The 24,198-nt window shown below is 40.8% G+C and overlaps 1 long non-coding RNA gene across 2 annotated transcripts; it reads right to left on the bottom strand.

The window, feature by feature from the left end:
- Positions 1-4,700: 4,700 nt before the first annotated feature.
- On the bottom strand, positions 4,701-23,565 carry LOC147578432 (uncharacterized). Of its 2 annotated transcripts, none has more exons than XR_015254271.1 (3): positions 23,460-23,565; positions 5,355-5,527; positions 4,701-4,822 (listed from the first exon to the last, which is right to left on the bottom strand). It is a non-coding gene; the product is annotated as an uncharacterized LOC147578432 (long non-coding RNA). The 2 variants fall into 2 exon arrangements; XR_015254270.1 differs by lacking the exon at positions 23,460-23,565 and adding an exon at positions 12,178-12,338 and having other exon boundaries at positions 4,702-4,822; positions 5,271-5,527.
- Between the last annotated feature and the right edge of the window lie 633 nt (positions 23,566-24,198).

The raw sequence follows: 24,198 nt of genomic DNA, 5'->3' as shown, positions 1-24,198 counted from the left end.
AGCACATTCTCCCTCAAGACATTTCTCTCCATGACAGAACATGGGCTGAGCCCCACAATTCCAGGAGAAATGAGGGACACCCATCTTTTCAAATGCAATGGCCTCTGCAGAGCTTGGCCCCTGAGAAGTTGGAGTCTTGGAGTCATGGAACTCTGATGCCCATGATACCAGCCTTTTCTGCCCCATCACTCAGAGCCACTTTATACATCCCCTCTCCCCTGGCCCATGTCACGCTGTCCATGTACCTGGACCAGGTCCCTAATTTCCTCCTTGTACTTCCTCTTTGTTTCTCTCTAACCCCATCTCTCTCTGTTTCTTCCTTTTACTCCCTAGGACTTTCCCAATTCCCCCATTACTCATCCAGTGTCTCTCTTCCTGCCTATCTCTTTCTCCACCTTTCCCCAGGCTTCAGGCTATCTGCTCTGTGCATGCAGCCCTCTCCAGGAGCACAGGGCACTCCTGTCTCTCCCTCTCTCCTGTCATGTTTGGTCCCAGGCCCTGATCACAATAGAGGAGAATCTCCCCCCACCCCCCATACAGCAGCTGCTTATGTTGACATTTGCTATAGCAATGCTGGCAGCATGTAGACAACCAGACATCTACCCTTGGTGGCCCAGCCATAACCCGAAAGCTGCTGGAAGTCTGGCTGCTTCCCTAAGCTGGGAGGAAAAAGGGGCTCACAGGGTTCAAGGTCCCTGGGGGCAAAGTGGATTGGATTGGCCTATGCAGAAGGAGCCATATCTTACACCCAACTCTCCTCGGTTGTGTTGGAGGAACCTATCTCATACCATTGACCTCTGCCCTCCCCATGCCTCAATAAGGCAACAGGGGGAGGTTTATGGGACATCCTGTGACTCACCACAAAAATTGTTGCCATTTGCCCCCTTGGAGGCCACCTGGATTAGTGCTACTGGGGGCAGCTGGTAAGGTGCACAAGGGCACAAGAGCTGGATTAATGCAGAGCTTCCTTACTGGTCTCCTGAATCCACTCCTCACCATCAGAATAGACCCTTTCCTGGAAACAGATACCTGCCCTGCTCATCAGCACAAACCCCATAAACTAGCAGGTGCCGTATGCTCATGAGTATCTATCTACAAAACTAACCACCACCACCAGAGCTTCCTAAAGTATGTGTCCAACTCCTAGATGGAACTACAGGTCCTTTCCAGGCAATACAACCCCAAAGAATGGTCTGTCTTCTTCCACCAATACTATACATTCTACCTGTTGGTTAACTGTGTGTACAGGAACCCCAAAGGGTACACCTGATGGGGAATGAGTGTCGATTTTCCTGGAAGCAGATGCTGACACAGAGACACAACTGTGACAAGTGTATTAGGGGACACTAGGAAGGACAAAGTGGAGGGGATGGGGTGGGCAGGGAAAGCATTCAGACCAAGGGGCAGATTAGATACCTTCTCTAAATATATAATAACCACAGCTGGTTTGTAATGGTTCACTGTCCATTTCAAATTTCAGACTGATTGTCCTCTATGCCAAAGTGATTTTGAGTTATTGCAATGGGATCTTCTGTTCTCCTCTATGCATTTTGTCTTCTATGATATATGTGTGGCCTGGGATGAGCACTTAATTGTGTGGCTGCATTTGTGTGTCTACCTGTAATGGAAGATTACCTTCAGATCTTAGAGGTAGGTCCCTGGATGTACACATTCTCATACTTATCTTTTCCTTCTTTGTAAAGTAGGACCTGAATTTTCATAGAAAACACACAGGCGTCTTTGTTGGATCTTTTGAAACAGGAATTGCCAATCTCCCAGCCTCAGGCATTATACCCTTAGTTTCATGAAATTGAATGAACATCTGTTGATGATATTCTGTGTGCAGATACATTCGTTTCCACCCTGAGAAGGGTGAATGCCCATTCGTCCTATACATTTTACAAATTCCTTATGTGCTTAACCACCTCTTCATTATACTGATCTCAGAAACCAACATTGTCCCTGTTTCTCAGATTACAAACCTGAGGCTCTGCGATGGCCCCATTGAGAGTGGGTATTAGGGCTGAGACAGCGGGAACACAGGCAAAGCCTCAGGAAATTGTGAGGGAAGTTTTGGAGATGCAAACCTTCAGGAAGGGTGGTGACAGCAGTGCAGGGGTGCGATGACAGGAGTCCAGCAGGGGCGGTTCCTTGGTCAACCCTGAATTTCCCTCTAACAGTCTGACTCAGGCTGAAGGCCAAGGAAGCCGCACAGCTGATCTACAACCTTCCGTCGCATTTAGTCTCACAGAAGCACACAAACTTAGGCAGACAAGCATCCCATAAGAACCAATTTAAACTACAAATCTCCAGGGCATTCTTTCACACAGAACCAAGGGAAACAACAGTCTTTATTTAGATAATGAGCTAGGTGCACTTTGGCCACAATGACATTTCAGAGATGACACCTGCATGAACTGTGCTTGAATCCATGCAGCAGCTCTGTGTGGACCTCACACTGCACTCACTCTCCCTGCCCAGGTTGTGGGCCCTGCCAGAAATGGCCTCCAACTCCATCTCACTGAGTCCATCACCCTCCCCTCTGCACCATCTCAGCTCTTCCTTCTCGCCCACAGCCTCCAATTCATTCTCATGAGATTCACATCTCTGTCTCTTGTACTTGAGGACCCATTACTGGAGCTTCCACTATTGTAAATCAGAAGCTCCATGTCATTTAATGCATGTGACTCTCTCCCCGTTAGGACACCTGAAGCCCTTGATGGTAGGGGTGTGCCTCATCTCTCATAGACCCAGGAACATGGACTCTGTACGAGAAACATGAGCAGAACTGATATGCCTGCTTTTCTACGAAAAGACCCTTTCCTTCTCCACAAGTGACACCTGCAGCCAAGCTCAGTAAGGGAAAATGACATAGCCCAACATACATATGTCCCGAGAAACCTGAGGAATCTTAACAGTGTCCTCAGCCAGCAGCACCCTTGCATTGCAAAGCCTGTGAGGCCATCTCTACGTCTTCCCAAAGACTCAACAAGGCAGAAGCTGAATGTGCTGAACACGTCCACTCATACTGTTCAAATTATCTTACAAATAGTCGAGGTGGAGGTGGTGGGTCCTGTCCCTGAGGACATCCAGGAGCTGGAGGCAGCTCACAGAGCCTATGAACAGTGATAAAAGGGGGTCTGTGGGGAAGGGCCTGCAGGGTGGACCTGGTAAAGGAGGAGGTCTTCTTGCATCCACAGGGACCTACACAACAGAAGTGACGGGTATGTTGGTATGACAGACAGAAGCACAATGCCCACAGGAGCTGAAACCCAGTGGAAGCAGGTGTCAGCACCTGGCCTCTTGTTCATTCACAGGTTCTAGAACAGAGCATCAGTGCCAGAAAACTCTACCTTCCCACAAGATCCCACCTACAGCCTGAAGGTACCGGATGCTACAAGAAGAAACTACTGTTGCCACACGTCACTGCCCGTGTTTATAAATGCGGAAAGCCAAGGCTTCCTATTCTAGAAGATTGATGGCAGTAATGCCAGTCTAATAAAGGAGAATATTCCAGAGAGGCAGACATCTGTGTCCAGGACCCCTCTGGTGTCCTCTTCCACCGCATCTGCAGGCTTTTTATTTGCACGTTGAGAATAGACAGAACATGAAGGAATGAAAGAAAAGCCCAGCACCACACAGAAATTCAGGGCCACCCCAGGGTCAAAGCTCAGCCAGCCAGCCCGTGCCTGTCCTCACTCTGCTTCCCTCCCTGACAAAGGCATCTTCTCTGCACGGCCACAGAGACCTATGAGGAGATGGGGATTCCTGGAGTCATGCAGGGGGCCTGGAAATGTGTTTTCTGAGAGAAACATGTTACCTGTGCACATTCACTGGTCTCAGATATGTTTATGTTAATACACAGATAATTCAGCTTTTAAGTACAATATGAGGTGCAGAGCTATTTTGTCCCATTGTAAAAGGGAGTAGAAATTCTACATAAAAGAATGAAGAGAAACAGGTCTCAATTTCAGCTGTGAAACTCCCATAAGGTATCATGAGACAAAGTACCAGTTACAGCTGCTCCTGGGACACAAGAGAACCTGCTCATATAAACACAACTGAAGGACTCTGTGAGGTACTGGCCCTACAGGTAATCACCGATTCTCTCCCTTCACGACTGCAGTTCCACGTACATTTTTGAGTACACGTGCTGCTTCTGATAATTCAGAGTATTTCCACCTAGGGGACAACTGGAGAAATTCTCTATCGCACATTTACCAACACAGAAGGATCAGTAATGAATTCTGAAATTTATCTAAGAACACTCAGGACTGCACAAAGCACAGAATATAAAGTTGGAAAGAGTTTTCATCTTTTCCAGTCATGAGGCTCATCGCAGACATTCTGAACAAGTTCATCGCCTACACTGAAATAGGAAAAAATGAAAATAATAACAAAATCCCATGTAAAGAAGGTGTGGAAGGAGTCAGCTGCTCCAGAAGACTTGAGGGTGCGGTGAAGTGTCATCCTCCTCAAGCTATTTCCACAAACACAAAGTGAGAGCCACGTGGTCCTCGGCCTCCACGCACTTGTGGCTTCCAGGGGCGCCAGCTAACATGAAGATCTTAAACTGGAGAAGCCTGGAGGCTTGTGAGGAAGTAAATAAAGACAGTAAAGACACCAGAGGACACAGAAAACCAGACAAGGCCACATAAAAGTTACCAGAAATCATTGCAACTGAAATGGGCAACAGAATTTACCTTGTCTTACTCTGCCTCCTTGGTAGAGACACAACTGATGTTCCCCCATGGGAGCTGTGCCACATCCTGGGTCTCATAAAGGCTGGAGGTGGATGGAAGTTGATTCTGACTTGCATAGACTGTGCAGGAGAAAAACAAACCCTCCACACCATGTCTCATTATATTCAACTCTTTCCCATTCTCTGGTCCTTTACCAGGGGCAGCAGGTTTTTCAGGTGCCTCGGGTGACCGTTGAGAACAAGAGGGAGATCTGATCCTGTTCCTTGAGGACAGTTCACAGGGCCCTGGTTCAGGTGTTTTTATAACTGATCAAGCAGCTGTGAGCATTTCAGATCTCAAGTAGCTAGAAATAAAGTTAAGGGTGTGTCTGATCCTTTGGAGAGCCCAGCACATGGTCTCTGTACAAGCTACATCCTAGGGAGTGCTATGTCTGTCGGCCTGTATAAGGCCTCTTTCCTTCTCTATAAGAGACACATGTTGCCCAGCTCACTATGTGGAAATGACAACCTGTCTCATGCATGTCCTGAGAAACTTGAAGAACTTTGTAACATCCTCAGTCAGGCCGACCTGAAAGCCCTGTGGTGCCATCACTGCATCTTTTCCAAACACACAAGTAAAAAGACAAAAAGTGTTTTATAAGTCAACTCATACTGTTCAGATCATCTTTCCAGATGGTGGAGGTGGAGGGTGAGGTCCCAGAGGCCACCAGGTTGGAGAAGGTGGGGTGGCCCAAAGCCCATGGATGGTGATAAAGGGCAGCCCACAGGGTACGACATTGAGGGCACTTCTGGGAAAGGAGGAAACGCTCTGGCAGCCACGTTGACCTGTAGGATAGAAATTAAACTTTTGAGCTGTGTTAGGGTAAAAGGTGAAAAATCCAACAACAACACCAACACTAACATAGCTGAACCGCAGTGAAGCAGGAACAGTGCCTGTCTCCTTCCCCTCCACCTGGTTTCAACAGGGCAGCAGCAGTGCCACAAAACTCCACCCTTCCCACCAGGTCCCACCTAGAGCTTCTAGGAGTTTGAGGAGACAATGCAGTGCATTGCTTGCAGCATGCATGGTACTAGCTGTGTCTGCAAATGTAGGGAAGGAAGTGGCTAGTCTTAAAGGATCAGAGGGATAATTCCAGACTACTAAAGAAAGTCTGTTCCACACACACAGAGGCTTCTATTTCCAGGACTACTCTCCACCCAGCCCTTCACCACCTCAACAGCTCCATCTTGGCATAATAAGAGCTGAAATGATGAGGAAGAATTATGTTTTCATATCATACATTTACATCTTTAATGCATTTCAAGTTCATACTTGTCAGTGGTGTAACATAAGGATGTAAGCTTTATTCTTATGCATGTAAATATCCAATTTTCCCAGCACCAGTTATTCAAGAGACTACTTTTCTCCACTGTGTATTCTGGACACCCTTGTCAAATACTAGTTGACTGTGCATGCATGGGTTTAGTTTGGGCTCTCAATTTCTGTTCCATTGTCTTGTGTGTGTGCTTATGCCAGTGACATAACTGATTTCTTTCGTGTCAGAATGCAGCTTGAAATCAAGAAGTGTGATGCCTCCTATCTTGTTCTTTCTTGCTTTGGCTACTTGGGGTGTTTTTGTGGTTCCAAATATATTTTAGGATATGTTTTTCTAATTGCGTAAAAATTGCATTGGAGTATTGATAGAGATTGCATTGAGTCTCTAGATGGCTTTGGGTAGTATGGATATTGTATCTATATTAATTCCTCCAAAAGATGGACATGGATGGCTTTTCACTGACTTGTGTGTTCTTCGTTTCTTTCATCCAAACTGAATTTCTTCCATTTCTCCACACAGGTTTTATAGTTTTATGTAGAGAGATCTTTCACTTCCTTGGCTAAATTTATTCCTATATATTTTATTGTTTTTGATGCTATTGTAAATGGGATTCTTTTCTTTACTTCTTTTTACATAATGTGGTTAGTGGATAGGAATGCTATAGAATTTGGTATGGAGACTTTCTATTTTGCAACTTTACTGCATTTCTTGATTAGATATTAACAGGCTCTTTTACATTAAACTTTTTATTTCATTCCTTCACCTTACTAAAAAAATCATTTTATTTGGGAATAGCTGACACACTATGTTACATTAGTTTCAGAGGAACAACATAGTGATTGGGCAAGTATATACATTCTGCTACACTAACACAGGTGTAGCTATCATGTGTCACCATGCATCTATTCCAGTACCATTCAGTATGTTCCCTATGTTGTATCTTCTATCTGTGATTTATTCATTACATAACCAGAAGCCCGCATCACCCAATCCCCTTCACATAACTAGGGCATCCTTGTCTTGTACCTGATCTTAAAGGAAAATCTTTCACAATATCACTATTGAGTATGATGTTAGCTGCGGGCTTCACATACATGGCCTTTCTTATGTTGAGATATGTTCCTTCTACACTGGATTTTTAAAGTTTTTTTTAGCACAAATGGATACCAAATTTTCTCAAATCTTTTTTCTGTGTCTATTGACATGGTCATATGAGTTTTCTTTTTAATTTTTAAAATTTATTTATTTTTACTTTAAATTTTTAACAATTTATTTATTTATGTATTTATTTAGTATGTATTTTTCAAGTTTTTACTTAAATTCCAGTTGGTTAACATACAGTGCAATACTAGTTTTGGGTATAGAATTTAGTCATCCATCTGGCCAACAGGCACATGGAAAGATGCTCAACGTCGCTCCTCATCAGGGAAATACAAATCAAAACCACACTCAGATATCACCTCACGCCAGTCAGAGTGGCCAAAATGAACAAATCAGGAGATTATAGATGCTGGAGAGGATGTGGAGAAACGGGAACCCTCTTGCACTGTTGGTGGGAATGCAAATTGGTGCAGCCACTCTGGAAAACAGTGTGGAGGTTCCCCCCAAAATTAAAAATAGACCTACCCTATGACCCAGCAACAGCACTGCTAGGAATTTACCCAAGGGATACAGGAGTACTGATGTATAGGGGCACTTGTACCCCAATGTTCATAGCAGCACTCTCAACAATAACCAAATTATGGAAAGAGCCTAAATGTCCATCAACTGATGAACGGATAAAAAAAATTGTGGTTTATATACACAATGGAGTACTACGTGGCAATGAGAAAGAATGAAATATGGCCCTTTGTAGTAACGTGGATGGAACTGGAGAGTGTTATGCTAAGTGAAATAAGCCATACGGAGAAAGACAGATACCATATGGTTTCACTCTTATGTGGATCCTGAGAAACTTAACAGAAACCCATGGGGGAGGGGAAGAAAAAAAAAAAGAGGTGAGAGTGGAAGAGAGCCAAAGCATAAGAGACTCTTAAAAACTGAGAACAAACTGAGGGTTGATGGGGCGCGGGAGGGAGGGGAGGGTGGGTGATGGGTATTGAGGAGGGAACCTTTTGGGATGAGCACTGGGTGTTGTATGGAAACCAATTTGACAATAAACTTCATATATTGAAAAAAAAAGAATTTAGTCATCCATCACTTACATACAACACCCAGTGTTCCTCAATACTCGTGTCCTCCTTAGCCCATCACCCATTTAACCCATCCCCCTGCCCACCTCCCTTCTAGTAACCCTCAGTTTGCTATTTATAGTTAAGAGTCTGGTTTCTGCTTGATTTTTCTTTCATTCAAGTATGTGAGGGGTCACATTTATTGATTTGCATTGCTGAACATCCTTCCTTTACAGGGAAAAAAAGACCCTTCATCACGGTCAATGATCCTTTTAATGTGCTGCTGAATTTGGTTTGCCTGTGTATTATTGGAAATTTTTCATCTATATTGATCACGGGGATACTGGCCTATAGTCTTCTGTTCAGGTAGTATCCTTTTCTGGCTTCCTAACAGGGTAATTCCAATCTCACGAAATGAGTTTGGTGGTGTTCATTCCTCTTTAATCGGTGAGAGGGCTGCTGTTAGGTTTCTTCTACAAACTTTTGCTCAAATTCACCAGTGAATCCACCTGGTCCTGGGCTTTTCTTCACTGGAAGATTTTCAATTACTGATTCAAATTACTTGCATTGGTTATCTTCTGGTATTGATACAGTCTTCCTTTAATTGGTCTGTAAAAACCTTCTATTCCTTCCTGATACAGTCTTGGTAGGTTGTGTGTTTCTCAGAACCTATCCATTTCTTCTAGGTAGTCAGTTTGTTGGCATCTAATTTGGCCATAGTTGCCTCTTTGTCTCCTCTATGTTTCTGTGCTATCAGATGTAATGTCTTCTCTCTTACTTATAATTCTTTTGATTTGGGTCCTCTCTCTGTCTTAGCATAGTCTATGTACAGGCTTGTCAATTTTGTTTAACTTTTCAGAAAACCGACTGTTGGTCTTCTTCATATTTTCTACTGATTTCATGGTCTCAGTTTCATTTGTTTCCACTCTCATATGTATTACTTTCTCCCTTCTGAGAACATTGGACTTAGATTGTTGTTTTCTTCTAGTTCTTTGAAGTTAGTTAGGTTGTTCACTTGAGTCCCAAATCTATCCTCCATGCATGCAAATCCAGTGACTCATCAGAGAACCTTCAACAGGTCTTTCCTGTCCTATCTCTGATTCTCAGAACTCTGAGAAAAAGAACCAGAAAATTTACTTGAAGACACAACAGATGGAAAACTTCCCTATGCGGGGAAGGAAACAGATCCAGAAGCAGGAGGCACAAAGAACCCCCAATATATTCAACAGAAGCATATCCACACCAAGTCATAAAATAAAACCCAAAATGTCATTATAAAGAAAAATTTTAACAGCAGGAAAACAAAAGATGACAGTTACCTACAAGGGAAACCCTATAAGATTATCACTGGATTTTTTTCAGAAGAAACTTTGAAACAGTAAGTGAGCAGCATGGTATGTTAAAGGTGCTGAATGGAAAACATCTGCAGCCAAAAAGAGTCTATCCAGCACACTATCATTCAGATGGAAGGAGAGATCAAGAGGTTCCCAAATAAAAACTAAGCGCGTTCACAACCAACAAACCACCCTGGCAAGAAATGTTAAAGGGGAATCTTTGAGTGGAAAAGAAACACCTAAAGTGACAGTATTAAAGTGCAAAACGCTAAAGCAATAAAAACGAGTATTTCTGTAAAACATCAGTCAAGGTATTCATGATATAAAAGATTTTGAAATATGATACTACATATCTACAACACAGGGAGGAGAGGAGTAAAGAACTGGTTCAAACTTAAACAACTATCAACTGAATATAGACCTCTATATGCAGAAGTGGTTAGGTACGAACCTAATAATAACCACAAACCAAACACCAGTAATATATGTGGAGAGAATAAAGACAAGCAATTTCAAATGTGTTACTAAAGAAACCCAGCAAACCATAAAAAAGAGAAATAGAAGAAAGGATCAGAAAGATTAAGAAACAACCAAAATCAAGTAATAAAATGACAAGTACATGTCTATCAATTACTTTGAGTGGAAACAGAATAAATGCTCAAATCAAAGGCACTGGGTGACAGATAGGGGCACCTGGATGGCTCAATTGCTTGAGATTTCGCCTCTTGATTTGGGTTCAGGCTGTGATCCCAGGATCATGGGACTGAGACCCATGTCGGGTTCTGCACTGAGCATGGAACTTGCTTAAGATTCATTCTCATTCTCATTCTCTTTCTCTCTCTCTCTCTCTCTCTCTCTCTCTCCCCCCACTCCCCCCACCCCACCCTCCCACGCCTGTGCTCTCTCTCTCTTAATAATAAAAGGCACTGGGTGATAGAATGGATAAAAATATAGGACCTATCTATCTTCTACCTATAAGAGACTAATTATAGAACTAAAGTATCAAAAGAAAACTGCAGTAGCAATACCCATATCAGACAAAATAGATTTAAAAATATAACTGTAACAAGAGACAAAGGACACTTAATAATAAAAAGTACAATCCAACAAAAAGAACAATTGTAAACATATATGCACTCAACCTGAGAGCATCCAAATACACAAAACAGTCAAAAACAAAAGTAAAGGAATTGATAGTCATACAATCCTAGTAGGGCACTTTTACACCCCAATGGCATCAATGGAGAGATCATTCAATCATAAAATCAACAAGGAAGTGGTGATGTTGAATGATAGAGTAGACCAGATGGACTTAACCGATATATTTAGGACATTCCATCCTAAAACAGCACAATACACTTTCTTTTCAGGTGCACATGGAACATTCTTCACACTAGATAAAATATTAGGTCATAAAACAAGCCGAAACAAAATCAAACAGATCGAAGTCATACCATGTGTCTTTTCAGACCACAGTGCTATGAAAGTAGAAGTCTACAACAAGAAAAAAATCTGGAAAAAGCACAAAAACATGGAAGTTAAATAACACGCTCCTAAACAATCAATGGGTCAGCCAAGAAATCAAAGAAGAAATCCAAAAGGACATGGAAACAAATGAAGATGAAAACACAACAATCCAAACTTTTGTAAAGCAGGAAAAGTGGTTCTAACAGGGAAGTTTATAGCAATATAGGTCTGCCGCAGGGGGAAAACAACAACAACAAAAACCTGAAGTAAATTCCAAAACCTTATGACAATAAAAGCTAGACAAAGGACAACAAACAAAACCCCCAAATAGCAGAATGAAGAAAATAATTAAAAGCAGAGGAGAAATAAATGATACAGAAATTAAAACTACAGTAGAACAAGGTAAATGAAATTAGGAGGTGCTTCCATGAAAAGATCAATAAAATTGATAACCCCTAGCCGCATTAATCAGAAAACAGAAACAACACGTATAAATAACAATGACGGGGAAGAACAACCAACACCAGAGAAATACAAAGAATTGTAACAGAATATTATGAAAAACTATATGCCAAGAAGCTGGACAAACTGGAATATATGGATCAATTCCTAGAAACATGGAACCTACCAAAACTGAAGCAGGATGAAATAGAAAATTTGAACAGATTGTTTACTAGCAAGAAGACAGACTCAGTAATCAAAAATCACCTAACAGAAAACAGTCCAGGACCAGGGGACTTCACAAGCACATTCTACCAACCATCTGAAGAAAAGTTGATGCCTGTACTTGTCAAACTATAACAGAAAACAGAACAGGAAACAAAATACCCAAATTACTTACATGAGACCAGCATTACCCTGATACTAAAACCAAATAAAGACACCATGGAAAAACAAAACTACAGGTCCATATCATTCATGCACACAGATGCAGAAGTCCTCAACGAAGATTCAGCAAACAGAATCCAACAACACATTCAAAAAATAGTCCACTAGCATAAAGTGGGATATCTTCCAGAATGCAAGGGTAGTTCCATATTCAAAAATCAATCAACCTGTAATATCACAGTAATAATTGAAAGGATAAAATATATATCATTTCTACAGACACAGAAAAAATTATTTGACAAAGTAAAACTCTCATCCATGATAAAAACCCTCTAAAAACAGGTTTAGAGGGAACATACCTCAGCTTAATATAGTCTATCTATGTAAGCCCACAGCAGACATCGTACTCAGTGGAGAAAACAGAAAGCTTCCCTCCAAGGTCAGTAAAAAGTAAAAATCTCCACTCTTACCACTTATATTCAACATAGTACTGGCAGTCCTAGTCACAGCACTTAGCCAACAAAAAGAAATGAAAGGCATTTCACATAGTGAAAGTACAATTTCACTATGCACACATGATGTGATACTCTATATAGAAAATCCAATAGACTCCACCAAAAATCTACCAGAACTGAAACTTGAATTTAGTAATGTCACAGGATGGAAAATCAATGTGCAGAAATCAGTAGCATTTCTATTATAATAAAGCAATAAAAGGGAAATTAAGGAAACAATCCCAATTAATTTACACACACAAAAAAAATAATAAGATACCTAGGAATAAACCTAAGCAAATAAGTGCAAGACCTTTACTCTGACCACTGTGAAACACTGATGAAAGAAACTGAAGACAACACAAATAAATGGAAAGGCATTCCATGCTCATGCACAGAAAGAACCAGGGGTGCCTGGGTGTCTCAGTCGATTAAGCGTCCGACTTCAGCTCAGTTCATGATCTCATGTTTGTGGGTTTGAGGTCTGCGTCGGGCTCTGTATGGATAGCTCAGAACCTGGAATCTGCTTGGGATTCTGTGTCTCCCTCTCTCTCTGCCCCTCCCCCACTCATGCTCTGTCTCAGTCTCTCGAAAATAAATAAGACATTAAAAAAAATTTTTTTAGGGGCACCTGGGTGGCTCAGTCGGTTAAGCGTCTGACTTTGGATCAGGTCATGATCTTGCAGTCCATGAGTTCGAGCCCCGCATCAGGCTCTGTGCTGACAGCTCAGACCCTGGAGCCTGTTTCAGATTCTGTCTCTCTCTCTCTCTCTCTCTGACCCTCCCCTGTTCATGCTCTGTCTCTCTCTGTCTCAAAAATAAAAATAAATGTTAAAAAAAATTTTTTTTAAAAGAAAAGCACCTGGCTGGCTCAGTTGGTTAAGTGTCCAACTTCAGTTTGGGTCATGATCTCACAGTTCATGCATTTGAGCCCCACGTTGGGCCATATGCTGAATGACAGCCCAGAGTGTGGAGGCTGGAGGATTCTATGCTTCCATCTCTTCCTGCCCCTCCCCCACTCACACTCTATTTCTCTCTCTCTCTCAAAAATAAACAAACATAAAAAAATTTTTCAGTAAATAAATAAAAAAGAACCAATATTTTTGATATGTCTACACTACCCAAAGCAATCCACAGATTTAATGTAATCTCTATCAAAGTACCAACAGCATTTTTTCACACAACTAAAACAAAAATCCTAAGTATATATGGAACCAGCAAAGATCCCAAATTACCAAAGAAGCTTTGGAAAACAAAAGCAAAGCTGGAGGGATCACAATTCACGACTTCAAGTTCTAGTCCAAGGCAGTAGGCAGTAAAACAGTATGGTCCTGGCACAAAAATAAATACATACATTGAGGGGACAGAATAAAATATTCAGAAATAAACCTACAATTTTATGTTCAATTAATCCTCAACAAAGCAGGAAGGAATATCCAATGGGAAAAATCAGACTCTTCAACAAATGGTGCTGGAAAAACTAGTCCGCTATAAGCAAAAGAATAAAATTGGACCACTTTCTTATACTATACACAAAAATAAATTCAAAATGGATTAAGGACCTAATATGAGACATGAATCCATAAACATCCCAGAACAGAGAACAGGCAGTAATGTCTCTAGTAACTACCATAGCAACATTTTTCTAGATATGTCCCCTGAGGCAAGGGAAATAAAAGCAAAAATAAACTATTGGGACTTCATCAAAATAAAAAGCTTCTGCATAGCAAAAGAAACAATCAGCAAAGCTAAAAGGCAACCTACAGAACGGGAGAAGATATTTGCAAATGACATATCTGAAACAGGGTTAGTATCCCAAATATATAAAGAATTTGTGCAAATAAACCCACACAAAAATATCCAATTAAAAAATGAGAAGAAATGAACAGATCTCTCTCCAAAGAAGATACAGAGATGACCAACACACACATGAAAAGATGCTCAACATCTCCCCTCAGCAGGGAAATGCAAATCAAAAGTACAAGGAGACATCAATTCATACCTGTCAGAATGGCTACAATGAACAACAGAAGAAACAAGGGTAGAATGGGTTGCGCAGGAAAAGGAGCTCTTGTGCACTGTTGGTGGGAATGCCAACTGCTGCCACACTGTGGAAATAGTATGGAGGTTCCTCAACAAGCTTAAAAATGGAACTACCCGATGATCCAGCAATAGCACTACTGAGTATTTACCCCCAAAATACAAAAACACTCTTTCAAAGGGATACATGCACCCCATGTTTAGGCAGCAATATTTACAAGACAAATTATGGAAGAGCACAAGTGTCCCTAGATAGATGAATACATACAGACCTGGAAAATACACACACACACACACACACACACACGTATACAGGTATGTATACATGTGCAGACATACATACATGTACATATATATATACATACATATATATATACACACACACAATGGAATCATATCAGCCATAAAAAAGAATGAAATATTCCCATTTGCAATAACATGGATGGAGCTACAGAGTATACTTCTACGTGAAATAAATCAGTCAGAGAAAGACAAATACCCTATGACTTCACTCACATGTGGCATTTAAGAAACAAACGACCAAAGGAAAAAGAGAGAGAGAAGAGAGATGAGCCATGAAACAGACTCTTTTAACTAATGAGAACCGACGGTTACCAGAGGGGGTGGGGTGGGGTGGGGGATGGGTGGAATCACTGATGGGGATTAAGGAGTAGACTTATTGTGATGTGCATTCGTGATGTAGAAAATTGTTGAAACTAACAGAACACTGCATGTTAACTATTCAGCAAATAAAATATACTACAATAAATAATAGCTTTGAATATAAATGGACTAAGTGCTCCAATCAAAACACACAGGGTGCCTTAATGGATAAAAAAGCAAGACCCACCTATGTGCTACTTACAAGAGTCTCATTCCAGAACTAGAGACACATGTAGATCAAAAGTGAAATGATGGAAACACATTTATCAGGCAAATGGAAGTGAAAAGAAACGTGGGGTAGCAATACTCCAATCAGGCAAAATAGACTTTCAAACAAAGACTACATCAGGAGACCAAGAATGCCACATAGTGATAATGGGAACAATCTACAAGAAGACATACCAATTGTGAATATTCATGCAACCAACATGGGAGCACTGAAATATATAATCAGCTAACAACAGACCTAAAAGAAGAAATTCAGAGCAACACTAATTAGTATAGGATTTTAACACCACCTTACAACAATGGACAGATCATCCAATCAGAAAATCAAAAAGAGGGGTGCCTGGGTGGCGCAGTCGGTTAAGCGTCCGACTTCAGCCAGGTCACGATCTCGCGCTCCGTGAGTTCGAGACCCGCGTCAGGCTCTGGGCTGATGGCTCGGAGCCTGGAGCCTGTTTCCGATTCTGTGTCTCCCTCTTTCTCTGCCCCTTCCCCGTTCATGCTCTGTCTCTCTCTGTCCCAAAAATAATAAACGTTAAAAAAAATTTTTTTTAAAAAAGAAAATCAAAAAGAAAACAGTGGCTTTGAATGACACACTGGACCAGATGGATCTAATAAATATATTTCAAACATTCCATCCACAAACAGCAGAATACACATTCTTGTCAAATGCACATGGAACATTCTCCAGAGGAGATCACATGTTAGGCAACAAGTCTCAACAAATTCAAAAAGATGAATGCATCTCATGCATCTTTTCTGACCACAATGGTAGGAAACCGGAAATCAATCACAGGAAAAGAATCAGGAAATGCAGGATAAATAACATGCTCCTAAGCAATGAATGGGTCAACCAAGAAATCAAAGAGGAAATCCAAAAATATAGAGAGACAAATGAAAAAGGAAACACCGGGGTCCAAAATCCTTGGGATGCTATGAATGATCTAAGAGGGATGATTACAACAAACCACGCCTCCCTCAGGAAGAAAAATCTCAAACAAACCACCTAAACTTACACATAAAGCAGTTAGAAAAAAATAAACAAACCCCAAAGATAACAGAAGGCTTCAATGAAACCAGAAGCTCATAGTTTCAAAGAATAAACAAAATTGATGCACCTTTAGCTACACTCATCCCCCTCCCCCCAAAAAGAGGACTAAACTAAAAGCAGAAATGAAAGAGGATAAATAATGACAGACATCACAGAAATACACAGATATTATAACAGAATATCATGAAAAATCATAGACCAACCAAATGGACAACCTAGAAGAAATGCATCAATTCCTAGAAACATCACATCCGAAACTGAACCTGAAAGAAATAGAAAATTTGAACAGACTGATGAATAGCAATCAAATTCAACCAGTAATCCAAAAACTCCCAACAAACAAAAGGCCAAGATCCAATGGCTTCAGAGCTGCATCCTTTCAACCATTTAAAGAGTTAATGCCTGAGGGGAGGGGCCAACATGGCAGAGAAGTAGGGGTATCCAAACTTCCCTCTTCTCCCAAACAAAGAAGTATTGAAGCCAAAGGACTTTGAATCCCAAGAGTCTGGGTGGAAAAGAGACAATCACGCTTCCAGGGACCCATGGGACAACCTGATGGGCCACAGGTGCGTGATTGTGACCTGGGAGAGATGAAATGAACAGAGGGAGGGATCCGCTTCTTCTGAGAGACAAAGGGAAGAGAAAGAGTGGCTGGGGAAGCATAGGACTGTATCTGGACAAGAGAAAAATCTCAGGCCAGGACAGAGAAAGATCCAATCTCTAACTGTGGGGCTTGCTGTGGACTGGGGCCAGCTGCCCGATCACAAACCTGGGGAGGAGGGGAGCCAGCCCCCAGGCTCGGGGGCTAGGTCAGGGGCACAGTCCACACTAGGAAAAAGTGATCCCCTCCCTGGAGTGATCCCCCTCCCTGTGGGACAGGACAAAGCCTGCCTGCACCTGCCAGTCAGGGACCACATATCAGGTGGTGGGGAGAGATGCTTCCCGGGGCCCAGGGAGCAAGAGTTTAAATCCCAGCCAAATGCCAGGCACGGGAGTCGGGGGAGCGAGACAAACTGTCTCATTTGTATCCACGGCACAGTGAGGACAGATAGCTCAAACAGAGTGGTCTGCGGAGGAGAGACTGGGGGAGGGGGGGGGGCTGCCATTTTTCTCCCCACAACCACCAAGATGGGGCCTCAGGGATTGGACAGCAGGACCCACAGTGGATGCCCCCTTCTCCAGACCTGCACTGCTGCATTGCCTGGTTTAATTCTCAAACAATTCTAATTATATAGATACATTCTTCCTTCCTTTCTCCTTCTCATCTCTTCCCTCCTCTAGTCTGGTTACTCTGGTTGTTGGTTTGTTTAAGCAGACATATTTAATCCATTCTCTTGATATATGTTCCAAACCTCCTTCTTTATTCTCCATTTTCTCTCTCTGGATTAAGCCCTATAGTTTCTCTGTCTGGACAACTTTATCTTCCTTCATTCTTCCCCACCTCCTTCTTCAGTTTCCTTTCTCTCTCTCTGGATTAAGCCAAAAAGTTTCTCTGGTCCATTTTTACTCTTTCTTTTCCCCACCCATGTCATGTCTCTCTTTGTATGGGATAAGGCCTCTTCTATCAGCACTACCTCCACCCTGTGATTTAGTCGTAGCTGGTGTTTCTGGTTTTTTTGTTCTAGGTTTTTTTGGTTTGTTTGCTTGCTTGTGTGTTTGTGTGTTTTTGTTTTCAGTTTGTTTTTTGTTTGTCTGTTTTCCTTTCCAGAGCTACTTCAATGAACAAGTCAAAGCACACCTGGTGGAGGGTCTAAAACATCACTACCAGTTGGGAGATAAAGTACCCAAGGTCACAACAAGAGAGAGCTAGTAACACTCTCCAAAAAAACATCTCCTGAAGGGCCAGGCTCTGGATAGGGTATGGCCCGTCTTTAATATACAAGTGCTCGCAGGTGCAGGGCACATAACAAGCTTTTAAAACACATCACTATCCAAAATGATGAAATAGAAGAGTTCTCCTCAAAAGAAATTCCAGGATGAAATGACAGCTAAAGAATTGATCAAAATAGATATGCACAATATAACTGCACAAGAATTTAGAATAACAGTCATAAGATTAATCGCTGGGTTTGAGAAAAGCATGGAAGAAAGCAGAGAATCTATTGCTGCAGAGATCAAGGAACTAAACAATAGTAATGATGAATTTAAAAATGCTATAAATGAGGTGCAAAATAAAATAGAGGTGGTCACAGCGAAGACTAAAGAGGCAGAGGGGAGAATAGGTGAATTAGAAGATAATTATGGAAAAAGAGGAAGCTAAGGAAAAGAGAGATAAAAAAAATTCTGGATATGAGGGTAGATTTAGAGAACTAAGTGATGCAATCAAACAGAACAATATCCATATCATAGGAGTTCCAGAAGAAGAAGAGAGAAAAAGGGGCCAATGTACTTGAACAAAACATAGCTGAGAACTTCCCTAACCTGGAGAAGAAAACAAACATTGAAATCCAGGAGGCACAGAGAATCCCCTTCAGATGTAACTTGCATCAATCTTCTGTATGACATATCATACTGAAACTGTCAAAATACAAAGATAAATAGAGAATTCTGAAAGCAGCCAGGGATAAACGGGGCTTAACATATAAGGTAGACACATAAAGGTAGTAGCTGACCTATCCACTAAAACTTGGCAGGCCAGAAAGGAGTGGCAGGAAATTGTCAATATGGTGAACAGGAAAAATATGCAGCCAAGAATCCTTTATCCAGCAAGCCTGTCATTCAGAATAGAAGGAGGGAGAGATCAAGGTTTTCCCAAACAAACAAACAAAAACTGAAGGAATTCATCACCAATAAACCATCCCTACAAGAGATCCTAAGGGAGACTCTCTGAGTAAAATGATGCAAGGACCACTAAAGGACAAGAGACATCACCACAAGCATGAAACCTACATACAATATAATGACTCTAAACCCATGTCTTTCAATAACAACACTGAATGCAAATGAAGTAAATGCTCCAATCAAAAGACATAGGGTATCAGAATGGATTAAAAAAAAACAAGACCCATCTATTTGCTTCCTTCAAGAAACCCATTTTAGACCTGAGGACATCTTCAGATTGAAACTGAAGGGATGGAGAACATCCACCATGCTACTGGAAGTCAAAAGAAAGCTGGAGTAGCCATACTTCTATCAGACAAAATAGATTTTAAAGTAAAGGCTGTAACAAGAGATAAAGAAGGGCATTATATAATAATTATTAGGTCTATCCATCAAGAAGAGCTAACAATTATAAATGTCTACGCACCGAATTCAGAAGCACCCAAATATATAAAACAATTAATCACAACCATAAACAACTTTATTGACAAGAATGTAGTAATTGCAGGGGCTTTAACACTCCACTTACAACAATGGACAGGTCATCTAGACAGAAAATCAATAAAGAAACAATGGCCCTGAAAGATACACTGGACCAGATGGACTTGACAGATATATTTAGAACTTTTCATCCTACAGCAGTGGAATATACATTCTTCTCGAGTGCGTAGGGAACATCCTCCAAGATAGATCACATACTGAGTCACAAAACAGCCCTCAATAAATATGAAAGAATTTAGATCATACCTTGCACACTTTCAGATCACAATGCTATGAAACTTGAAATTAATCACAGGACAAAGTTTGGAAAACTTCCAAATGCGTGGAGGTTAAAGAACATTCTACTAAAGAAAGAATAGGTCAACCAGGCAATTAAAGAAGAAATTAAAAAATATATGGAAACAAATGAAAACGAAAACACAACAATCCAAACCTTTGGGATGCAGCAAAGGCAGTCCTAAGAGGAAAATACATTGCAATCCAGCCTATCTCAAGAAACAAGAAAAATCCCAAATAAAAATCTAACAGCACACCTAAAGGAACTAGAAGCAGAACAGCAAAGAAACCCCAAACCCAGAAGAGGAAGAGAATTAATAAAGATCAGAGCACAAACAATACAGAACCCACCCCCCCAAAAAAATAGAACAGATCAATGAAACCAAGATTTGGTTTTTTGAAAAAATAAACAAAATTGATAAACCTCTAGCCAGGCTTCTCAAAAAGAAAAGAGAGAGGACCCAAGTAGATAAAATCACGAATGAAAAGGGATTTCTTGCAGCCAATCCCTCAGAAATACAAGCAATTATCCACAAATACTATGAAAAATTCTATGCCAACAAATTGGACAACCAGGAAGAAATGGACAAAGTCCTAAACACCCACACACTATCAAAACTCAAATGGTAAGAAATAGAAAATTTGAACAGATCCATATCTAGTAAAGAAGTTGCATCAGTTATCAAAAATCTCTCAACAAATAAGAGTCCTGGACAAACATGGCTTCCCTGGGGAATTCTACCAGACATTTAAAGCAGAGTTCATATCAATCCTTCTCAAGATGTCCCCAAAATATAGAAATGGAAGGAAAACTTCAGGACTCATCCTATGAAGCCAGCATTACCTTGATTCACAAACCAGACAGGGTCCCCACAAAAAAGGAGAACTACAGGCCAATATCCCTGATGAACATGGATGCAAAAATTCTCATGGATACTAGCAAATCGAATTCAATGACATATACAAAGAATTATTCACCATCATCAAGTGGGATTCATTCTTGGGCTGCAGGGTTGGTTCAATATTCACAAATCAATCAATGTGATTCATCACATTAGTACAAGAAAGAAGAACCATATGATCCTCTCAATAGATGAAGAAAAAGCATTTGACAAAATACAGCATCCTTTCTAAATAAAAACCCGCAAGAAAGTCGGGATGGAAGGAACATACTTAAACATCATAAGAGCCATAGATGAAAAGCCCACAACTAGTATCATCCTCAATGGTGAAAAATGGAGAGCTTTCCCCCTGAGATCAGGAACATGACAGGGATGTCCACTCTCACCACTGTTGTTCAACATAGTGTTGGAAGTCCTAGCATCAGCAGTCAGACAACAAAATGAAATAAAAGGCATCAAAATTGGCAAAGAAGAAGTCAAACTTTCACTTTTTGCAGACAACATGATACCCTACATGGAAAACCCAAAAGACTCCACCAAAAGACTGCTAGAACTGATACATGAATTCAGCAAAGTCACAGGGTACAAAATCAATGTACAGAAATCGGCTGCATTTTTATACACCAATAGTGAAACAACAGAAAGAGAAATAAAGAAACGGTTCCCATTTACAACTGCACCAAGAACCATAAAATGCCTAGGAATAAACCTAACCAAAAAGATGTAAAAGATCCGTATGCTGAAAACTATAGAAAGCTTATGGAAGAAACTGAAGAAGACACAAAGAAATGGAAAAATATTCCATGCTCATGGATTGGAAGACTATTGTTAAAATGTCAATACTACCCAAAGCAATCTACACATTCAATGCAATCCCAATCAAAATTGCACCAGCATTCTTCTCCAAGCTAGAAGAAACAATGCTAAAATTTGTATGGAGTCACAAAAGACCCCGAATAGCCAAAGTAATACTGAAGAAGAAAACCAAAGCAGGAGGCGTCACAATCCCAGATGTTAGCCTCTACTACAGAGCTGTAATCATCAAGACAGTATGGTATTGGCACAAAAACAGAGACACAGACCAATGGAATAGAATAGAGAACCCAGAAGTGGACACACAAATGGATGGCCAACAAATCTTTGACAAAGCAGGAAAGAGTATCCAATGGAAAAAAAAAAGACAGGCTCCTTAGCAAATGGTGCTGGGAGAACTGGACAGCAACATGTAGAAGAATAAAACTAGACCACTTTCTTATGCCGTACAAAAAATAAACTCAAAATGGATGAAAGACCTAAATGTGAGACAGGAAGTCATCAAAATCCTAGAGGAAAAAGCAAGCAACAACCTCTTTGACCTCGGTCGTGGCAATTTCTTACTCGACACGTCTCCAAAGACAAGGGAATGAAAAGCAAAAATGAACTATTGGGACCTCATGAAGATAAAAACCTTCTGCGCTGCAAAGGAAACAATCAACAAAACTAAAAGGCAACTGACGGAATAGGAAAAGGTATTTGCAAATGACATATCAGATAAAGGGCTAGTATCCGAAACCTATAAAGAACTCACCAAGCTCCATACTTGAAAAACAGATAATCCAGTGAAGAAATGGGCAGAAGATACAAATAGACACTTTTCCAAAGAAGACATCCAGATGGCCAACAGACACATGAAATGATGCTCAATGTCACTCCTCATCAGGGAAATACAACTCAAAGCCACACTGAGATACCACCTCACAATGGTCAGAGTGGCTAAAATGAACAAATCAGGAAATTATAGATGCTGGCGAGGTTGTAGAGAAATGGGAACCATCTTGCACTGTTGGTGGGAATGCAAACTGGTGCAGCTGCTCTGGACAACAGAGTGGAGCTTCCTCAAAAAATTAAAACTACAAATACCCTATGACCCAGCAAGAGCACTGCTAGGAATTTACCCAAGGGATACAGGAGTGCTGATGCATAGGGACACATGTACCCCTATGGTTACAGCAGTGCTTTCAACAATGGCCAAATTATGGAAAGAGCCTAAATGTCCATCAACTGATGAATGGATAAAGAAACTGGTTTATGTACACAATGGAATACTCCTTGGCAATGAGGAAGAATAAAATCATGCCACTTGCAGCAATGTGGATGGAACTGGAGGGTGTCTTGCTAAGTGAAATAAGTCAGTCAGAGAAAGACAGATATCATATGTTTTCACTCATATGTGGATCTTGAGAAACTTAACAGAAGACCATGGGGGAAGAAAAGGGAGAAAAATAGTTACAAACAGAGAGGGAGGGAGGCAAACCATAAGAGACTCTTAAATACAGAGAACAAACTGAGGGTGGATGGGGGTGGGGGAGAGGGGAAAGTGGGTGATAGGCACTGAGGAGGGCACTTGTTGGGATGAGCAGTGGGTGTTGAATATAAGCCAATTTGAAAATAAATTATATTAAAAAATAAAGAGTTAATACCTATTCTTAAAATATTCTAAAATATGAAAGTGGAAGGCAAGTTTCCAAGTTCATTTTATGAGGCCATCAGTACCCTGATACCAAACCAGATAAAGACATTACAAACAATAGCAAAACAACAGGCCAATATCTCCGATGAACATAGATATAGTAATTGTCGAGAAAACATTTGCAACCCAAATCCAACAATGCATTTAAAAAGTCATTCACCTTAGGTGCCTGAGGGGCTCAGTCAGTTAAGCGTCTGACTCTGGGTTTGGGCTCAGGTCATGCTCTCGCAGTTCAGGAGTTCAAGCCCCCCATGAGGCTGTGCGCTGAAAGAAAAACACCATATGGCATCACTTTATGTGGAATTTGGGAAACAAAACAAAGAAACAAAGAAAATGGAGAAAAGAAGACAGAACAAAAAAACAAAAAACAAAAAAACAAAAAAACAGACTCTTAAATTTAGAGAGGAAATGGTGCTTGCCAGAGGGCAGGTGGGTGGGGGGTGGGTGAAATAGGGGAAGGAGATGAAGAATACACCCATGGTGAGGAGCATGGAGTCATACAAGAAGTGTTAAATCATTACACTGTACACCGTGAAGCAAACTTAACCCGATGTTAATTACACTTGAATTTTAAAAATTACTACAAAATGGAAATACTCTCATAGCAACAGAAGATAAAAGTTTTACTTTTATAATCTTGGAATGAAAAATGATATACGTAGCTTATGAAATCATTAATGAATTGGAAAAATGGGACACTGTCATAAAATTGCTCATAAACACATATGTAATTGAGTAACTCCTGCAGACATGTGAAAACTACACACCATTCTTTTCCCCTGAAATGGTTATTCTCCCCTTGCATCTTCCTCAGAAAATAACCCTAATTTCACTTGCAAAAATTCTACATTTATGAATTTAATGTGCAAATCTTCTAATTTTCTGTATAGGATATACAT

The sequence above is a fragment of the Puma concolor genome, chromosome C1 (assembly GCF_028749965.1).
Source record: "Puma concolor isolate L17-30 chromosome C1, mPumCon1.1.hap2, whole genome shotgun sequence".
In the NCBI taxonomy this organism is placed as follows: Eukaryota; Metazoa; Chordata; class Mammalia; order Carnivora; family Felidae; genus Puma; species Puma concolor.
Note: the sequence above shows the minus strand (reverse complement) of the source record. Positions and strands in the feature narration are given on the sequence as shown.